Below are 8,696 nucleotides of genomic sequence, written 5' to 3'. Positions count from 1 at the left end.
TTTTTAAATGTTAACATGTAAGTCCTTTTTTATTTATTCTTCTCAATTTCCTAAAGCTTTGATATTGGGCAAATTTTGTCACTATATTTTAGAGGGGAAAAAGTGAACATATCCACCTCACTCTTCTCAGGATAAAATTTTTCCAAATACAATAGATTAACTAACTTGGATCATCATTTTTAAACAATTACTGATCTTTTTTATTTCAGAGCACAACCCACCATTTATGCTTCCTTTAAAAAATTGGTTTCTTGGATTAGGAAGCTAAAGATGCTGGTTCTCATGCCAAAAAATTTTAAAGTTTTTAGCGTTTCAGTTTTTACTCTAAGGAACATCAAACTATATTTATGATTCTTGCTATTGTTTTCACATTTTATTTTTTCACAATGCCAAATCCATTTGGGATTCTAGGACCAAACCTCTGAATCCACACTACATACTAAAGATTAGGGAATCTAGTATGTTTACTAAATTTCAATTAGAATTTGGACCTAAATGCAATGTTCACACCATAAAATTTCCCATATATTCTATAGATGTAGAAAACTTATTTATGTTATTCTATAAATACAAATTATGTATTTAATTTAAGCATTTAATGTTTATTTTTTTAATCCATCAACTTTATCCAAAAAAGCAAAAATGTTTTCTGGCTGGCCAGGAGGATAACATTTCAGTGTTGATAAGTCCATTGCCTGTGACAGCCCAGGAAGCGTGCTGAAGGTACAGTAGAAAAGATGCCCCTCTTTGTGTAGCTGCTTTGCCAATTCCAGCTGATGACTGTTCATCAACTTTTCGTTTATAACTACCACAAGTGGCTTGCCTTTTTCCAGAGTCTCCAAACAGCTTCCGGCACCCGTTTGACTCATAACAAGATCTGCTCTCTGAAGGTCTTCGTGCAAGGTATCCTTGTACCTGTAAACGTCCAGAGTAAAGGACTCACTGTTAAATGGTTCAGGCACCACCGTTCCTTTACTAATTTGGAGAGTAAGTCAGTTATAACCGAGGCTCTTGAAGATACAGAAACTCTCCTGTGCCTACACACGTGTTATGAGCTGTCGAAACTTGTGGTCCCTATAGTAACAAACACGCACTTCATGGCGGGGGGTTCTAACGCAGAATTGTGAGGGCCGGAAGTGACGTAGCAGGGACACTTTTCTATTAATGAATAATTTCCCACATTATTGTATTCTTTTGGTAAGAACTGGGATGAAGTGGAGAACTCAGTACCATACTAGTCTAGTAATTGTGCAGGAACCCTCATTTTCCTGTTGTTAGTGTTTATCAGGTGAGCTTCACAAATGCATAAGCCACACCTTGCTGATTCATGTTCCTAACTCCTCATAGCACTTTGCTATTATATAACCTGTTTCATTTAGGCTCTGGTTATGCACTCATGGAAGCAGCTTTAACATCATCATTGTTCTTCCAGATCCTTATCCATGGGAGGGTTACAGGCTCAGCCTCTGTTTTGAGTATGTTTTGATTCAGAATTCAAGACCTTGAGTGATGTCCGTACGAAATGTTGGCTTGTTGGTGAGTGAAGGCCTCTGCCTCTCCATGTCTGTCCCATTTCATTTTAGTAGGTTCATAACGTGATATGATCTAAACAGAAGTCTGGATTGTATCTTTCACAGCTAGTTAGAGTGGCTCAGGGAAGTGTGGGCTCCCTTCTTCTCACACTGACAATGTGTGAGCCATGCAGTTTCAAGAGCCAGAGTTTTTGAGGTCAGGCTCTGCCCACTTCTCTTACTAGTGCTGTCCTAGAGGAACTCTTAGAGGATCAGTTGACCATGTTGAAAAGAGATACAGGAAGATTTTTGAAATGAAAGGTTTTATGGGATTGATAGAATGCTCTTCAGAAGTGCAGGTAATGAGTAACAGATACATTCAACATTATCTTAGTCCATCTTCTGTTACTATAACAAAATACTTGAGACCAAGTAATTTATAGAGAATTAAATTTATTTACCTCAGGATTCTGGAGGCTTGGAAGTTTAAGAACACTGGCATCTGCACAACATTTGTTGTGGGCATTCTGGCATTCTTGCATAGCACAGGACATCACATGGTGAGACAGAAGTGTGCTAGCCGGAGTCTCTCTTTCATTTCTAATTTAAAGCCACTAATCTCATCATGGGGGGCCCCTAATGACCACATTTCATCCTTATTACCTCCAAGAAGCCCCACCTCCAAATACCATGAACATATGGTTTTGGGGGTTAAGGGTCTCATACATGAATTTTGGGGGACACATTCAAGCCATAGCACCCATCATCCTCTTTATGACTTCTATGGGTCCCATACAGACATAGTCTCATTTAATTGATATACTCTAAATGCTTGAAGATATGTGTAATTCCATCTTATAAATAAGAGAATGAAAGAAGTAGTTGTATAGCTATACAGGTAACCCGTAAATAGTTAGAAAGTGAATGAGTGAATAAATAAAGTGACTGCCCATGGTTTTACCACAGTTAAGGGCAGAGTGGGGAAATTGTTTTCTGAAGTCAATGCCTCTTTCTCATGTACCCTCCACTCTTCTGAAGCATTTTTTTTTTCATCCATCAGGTTCTGTGAATCCATCCTTAAGCCCAATACCTTTCAAAAATATCATGGCTTATTTGTAAAACATCAGTTATGTTCACTAAGTCATTATTCATTATTGCCAAGTCAGTAGTAAGTTCAACTATACCAGACCTAAAGTAAGGCAAAGAGAGGGACCTCTAGTTGAATAAGGTACAGCTCTTGTCCTCAAAGAGCCTCATCTTTGTGAAGACATATATATCCAACAGGCAAAAAAATAGTGTGATAAATCCTATAACCAGTCAGTGCACGGTATGGTGATCGACCATCCTAGTTGTCCTGGGAGAGTCCTAGTTTTACTGCTAAGAACCCTAATGTCCTGGGGGGAAAAAGCGCTGTTCCAAGAAAACCAGGATGATTGGTCTTTTTGGTACATGGATTTACCACATGGAATAAAATAAGAATGTGTCCAAGAGAAATGACTCAATGAAAACATAACCTACAGATGTGGTACTGTGCAGTGTACCAAGCACTTTCATTTCCTTCACCTTAATGTTCACAGCAATCATGTGTGTTAGGCTGTTGTGGTGTGCCATGGTAACCAAGGATTAAAGGTGTTTATTGAAATGTTCAGTGAGCAAATGTCAAGTTCATGTTACTTAGGAAGAAAGAAAAAACACTAAGGGTAAACATGGTAGAGACATGTGTGGATTTAGAGCACTGGGGTAGAGATGTCCAACTGAAGGAGCAGGAGCAGGAATGTGTTGCTTGCAGTGTCCTCTCATAAAGAGTCCAGTCCATATGGTATCATAAAAAGGCACAGGCTGTGAACTCACTCATCAGTACATCCAGCAAGGGTTTTCCTCGCTACTCCTGATCTTAAGCAAGTTAGTTATGTCTTGAACTTTGGAATTTTCTGTTATAGAAGGAGGTTAATGAGCCCCTTGAATTTTGCCAAGATTGAATGACAAAATCAATACAGTAAACAGCACAAGTGAATGTTTTTGAGAGGAACAAAAAAAATATTCATTCCCTGTATAATTTCTAGGGTTATCTTCTTTGTAACAGCAGCAGAATTCCAATTTAAACCAACTAAAACATGAAAGTATATCCATGGACAAACTCTCAACCCTGAACTATGCTTGTGTCCATGTAGACTTGGGAATAGCTTGGGACATGGGCTTTTCCTTCTCACTATGACATAGGGGGTGCATATAATTCATCCTCAAACTTGGATCCTTTGGGAGAAAAACATTTAGTCAGGACAGCAGGCACAAAGCAGCTTGAGCCATGCTACTTGGAATGTAAGGTGAATCTCCTCATACTTGTTTCCCAGTGCAGCACATCTGGAAACATTTGTCCTGAATCCTTAATCGAGACAGTGATTTTGCTAGAGCATCTTTCAAATCTTTAGATAATACAAGCAATGGCCCACCTGCCTTTCTGATTCTTGTTCTTGATGATCATATAAACTGTTACTGTCCCCTCCCCCTAACTCCCATGATGTCCAGTACTGCTCAGCTTTGACCATAGCCTACAGCCCAGGAATACAGCCTCAGGCTTCGAACCATCAGCACAACCCTAATGATCATGCTTTGGATGCCTTTGGGCCAGGGAGGCACAGTGAGAAATTTGAAGGTAAAATGGTCAGCATCCTTTCTACAATACTGGGGTGGCTCCTCCAGAGACCTCTCCCTCTTTTCTTCCCCTCTTCCCCACAGACGACCACATTTGGTGGAGGAGTTCACAGGGCAGGTTTGAATCTACACTGTCTGTAGTTTGAAATACACTGATGTCATTAACCCCATTTGGCCTCAATCCTTACGGGTACAGTGAAAATTGTCACTGGGTAAATTTTTTAAGTGACACACAAGAAACAGTTAATGGCAGCCTTTTCTATTTCTATTTCTGTCATTATGAAATAATTTAACAGCAGATTTGAAGTGTTCAGAGCAATTCCTTCTACACTGGGTGACAGATACTTGATCTCTTCCTTCAACACTTATCCATGCTCTGAATCTCTACTACCTTGCCAAACAGCTCTTTTTAGTCTTGTTTCTCCCCATTTGTTCTGGTTAACTGGAATCAGAATGGGTATTTCCAAGCTCGTATTGTTTTGTATTTAGCATGAAAAAAGTGAATTTTCTAAAATGCCTGCCAGGGATTCTGGTTGTGAACTGGAGAGGGAATAACAAACAAGTTTCCAAAAGGGAATCCTAAGACCTTTTTTTTAATTTTTTATTTTATTTTTTAGTTCTTTTATTGGTACATTTTAGGTATACAATTCGTTTACACTAAGACCTTCTGTTCTATGTGTCTCTGAAAGTTGTCTATGTGTATTCTAGGCATTAAACCATGCCTAGCTTTCTGCAGGTTGTTTTCTCCCTGCTAGTCTTAACTCCTTACCAATGTTTCTTTCTCTTCTCTGGTACAATAATAGCAACAACTAGCTTTTTTTTTTTTTTTTTTTTTGCCACACACTAGGCTAAATGATTTACATCTTCACTACAACCCTATAAGGTAGATTCTTTCATTAGGCCATTTTTGCTGTATGGAAACTGAGAATAAAGATGCAACATAGCTTGGTGAGTTCTGATATCTCTAGGATTTAATCCTAGAGTGAACATTATTATATTATTATTGTAAGTTGACATATTACAATTGTATATATTGATAGGGTACCATTTGCTATTATATGTATTCAATGTGTAATGATTAAACAAGATAATTAACATATCCATCACCCATTTTCTATGGTAAATATCTGGGTTTTTTCCTTAAATTCTTTTATTGGTACATTTTAGATACACAATACATTTACATTTATCATTGGGTGCTTGTACCTGTACATGATGTATCTTGGTTCTTATTTTTTCCCCATTTCCTGTGCTCCCTTCACCCCCTCCACCCTTCCCTATTTACATAGATTTTGTTTCCATTTTTTCCTTTTCTCATAATTTTTCCTTTCCCTTCTTTCCTTTCCCCTTCCCCTCCCACTTCCCCTACCCTTTTGGACCTTTTCTTCCTATTTCCAATTATCAATTATTCATTTTAATCATTTTAATCCTTATTTACACTTTCAGTTTCTCACACCAGAGAAACTATTTGGTATTTACATGTGTGTCCTATTTATTTCACTTAAGAGTATGACCTCAATATGCATCCATTTAGCTATAAATGTCTCTAGTTTGTCATTCTTTATGGCTGAGTAGTATTCCATTTTATTTTAAAAACCCACATTTTCTTTACCCAGTTTCCAGTTGATGGGCCCTTGAACTATTTCCAAACTTTAGCTATTACAAACTGTGCCACTATAAACATGGGTGCACATAAAATTTACTCTCCTTGCATGTTTAAAATATATGATACAGTATTATTGACAATAGTTCCCAAGCTGTAGAATACATCTCAAAAAACATAATTCTTCCTGTCTTACTGAAACTTTTTTGTAAATAAAATGGGCATAATCATACACTGGTTGAAAAACATCTAGCTTGCTTCCAGTTTGGACTATTAGGAAAAATACTGTTGCCAACATTTGTGCACGGCATTTTTTTTTTTTTTTGGTACCAGGGATTGAACTCGGGTCCTTGCGCTTGCGCAGCAGGCGGCGAAACCACTGAGCTAAATCTCCAGCCCTGTGCACAGCATTTTGTGAGACATAAACATCCATTTCTCTAGGATATATATCCAAGAGTGCAATTGCTTAGTTGTCTGGTAATAGAATGTTTAGTTTAGTTTTTCATTTTGTTTTGGGCTGGGAATCAATCCAGTGCCTTGTGCATGTTAAGCACATGCTCTACCAGTGAGCTGTGCCCCCAGTTCCATGTGGTTGCTTTTATAAAAAACTGCCAAACTGTTTCTCAGAGTGATGGTACTATTTTACATTCCTGCCAGCAGTGTATAGGTGGGCCAGTTTCTTTACATCCCTGTGTTGACTGGTGTTAGCACTATTTTTTATTTCAGCCATGCAATTAGGAATGTGATGATGTCTCATTGTGGTTCTAATTTTCATTTTCCACATGATTAATGGAGTTGATTCCATACCAATAACAGCACTGAACAATAAAAAAGAATTATGTACATAAAGAATTATATATAAAATGAAAAAAAAATCTATACCTATCTCCTATAGTCCATTTATAATTATCTGGAGAACCCTAACTATTACAATAACGTTGTTGAAATCCCCAATCTGCAGAAATAGAGGGAAGACTGGGAGTTTCCAGCGATTACGGAGAGAGAAAGGAAGTGGATATGGTTATAAAAAGGCAAAATGGGGCTCCTTGCAGCTGTGGAGCTATTCTGTTTTTTGACTTTGATGCTGATACACAAACCTATGTTTGTGATAAATTGCATAGAATTAAATGCACCCAAATAAATACAAGCAAAACTGGAAAATCTTAAACACATTGGTAGATTGCATCAACATCAATGTCCTGGTTGTAATACAGTACTCATAGTAACAGAAAACATGATCAATGGAGGGAAAGTGAGTAAAGGATGCATGAAATCTCTTTGTATTTTTCTTACAATTACAAATTGTAACTAAGTGGTACCTCAATTCACCAACTCAATTCTCTCCATGATTCTGGTTGCAAACCAAAATGAATGAGAACCGAATCAAATTTTACCATAAGGTCAATGTTGAACCTAACCATTGAATTTGATTTGGTTCTCATCCAACTTGGTTTGTGACCAGAATTATGGAAAGAATCAAGTTTGTGAACTGAGGTACCTTTGTACAATTATTGTAAAATAAAAATTTTAAGTTAAAAACCAGAGTAATCATCCTTATACCAACAGAACCAAGTTCACATTTAAGAGTCAAAGAGATGGTATGTGTAGAAGTATTGAGCTTACTCAATTATTGAGGATCTCACAGGAAATCTTTAATGAATGGGGGGATTGAGTATTTCATAATTGAGCTCTGGTTAGTGCCATGTCACATAACATTTGGTGGAAACGAAAAGAAAAATCTAACCGCAAGGCAAATAGATACAAAGGTATAAGGAAAAGTGTGCATGTTCAAAAGAGACACATAGCATATTTGGTTATATACATATGCATATATATGTAAAATTAGACATTATGTTAACCCAAAGGAATAAATTAGACAACTGTTGTTAATTAGCAGCCTACTGCTATTCTCCATGGACAAGTTCTGCTTCAAATCTTCCTAAGTGTTTAGTTGTTTCTGAGCTGTGGTGTAATTTTAAATTTATACACAGACTTTAGGAATTTTGATGAATATCTTTGAACAATCCAGTTCCTTAAAATCATAGAGCCAGGCAAAGAGAAACACGTAGAGTTTATTGTGGCAGATTTCATGTGTGTACAATGTTTGGTATGCCCTTTCAACTCAACCTCCCTCCACTCCTACTTCTTTCCCTCTGACCACTTGGTTTCTTTAGTAGGCCCCCTGATTGTAAGAGGAAGCAGGACAATTTTTTATTATTTCCTGGGTTTGCTATGAGGCATATCATTTCAAAAGAATCTGCCAGTGCCCTGGCTAGTTCTCGTGAAGTCAGCAGAGCAAGTTTTCAATCCAATATATCTTTCCCATGAGAACAGAGAGCCAATTGTTCAGGAAGCAAACTAAGGAAGACAGTGGTACTTAGACAATGCCCTGACTCCAAGCTGAGCAGAGATCACAGAGGTCAAGGTCCTCCTCTCCATCTCTCAGCCTTGTGCACCTGACTGGCTGGAACTTGGGTGTGGGGCTGGCTTTGTGGATGTGCCACCTTGCAGCCTGTCAGAGGGACTGCATTTCCTTTCATGCTCGACTGTCACTGGTTTGAAATCTTATAATTTTATTATCTTTGAGCTTGTGTTTTGCAAGTGATGTCAAGCGGGACAATGGAGCATGCCTATAAGAAAAGGAGAAATGTGCAACATGCCTGTCTACAGTTGGCCTCTGTGCCATTCCCAGGGAGCATTGTGAAGGGGTCCATGCAGCCCCTAAACAGCCTCATCTTGGCCTCGCTTTGCATCTCACTAAGCCCCCAGATCTTATGTAAGTAAGAGGACTAGTAAGCTAGGAGCTAAAATCCCATCATTAAGTAGAAGACTAGTAAGCTAGGAGCTAAAATCCCAGGGAGATTATGCTTTTCTTTTAAACTAGAATTTGATTCAAATGCAAGAAGACAACAATGACTATCTGAGAAGCA

The 8,696-nt window shown here is 38.0% G+C and overlaps 1 pseudogene; it reads right to left on the bottom strand.

The window, feature by feature from the left end:
- Positions 1–602: 602 nt before the first annotated feature.
- On the bottom strand, positions 603–1,062 carry LOC101720705 (UDP-N-acetylglucosamine transferase subunit ALG13 pseudogene; annotated as a pseudogene).
- Between the last annotated feature and the right edge of the window lie 7,634 nt (positions 1,063–8,696).

This window comes from Heterocephalus glaber, unplaced genomic scaffold, assembly GCF_053883595.1.
Source record: "Heterocephalus glaber isolate CG9 unplaced genomic scaffold, H.glaber_assembly_v1.0 deba00001606, whole genome shotgun sequence".
Lineage (NCBI taxonomy): Eukaryota > Metazoa > Chordata > Mammalia > Rodentia > Bathyergidae > Heterocephalus > Heterocephalus glaber.
This window is presented reverse-complemented; position numbering and strand designations above follow the sequence as displayed.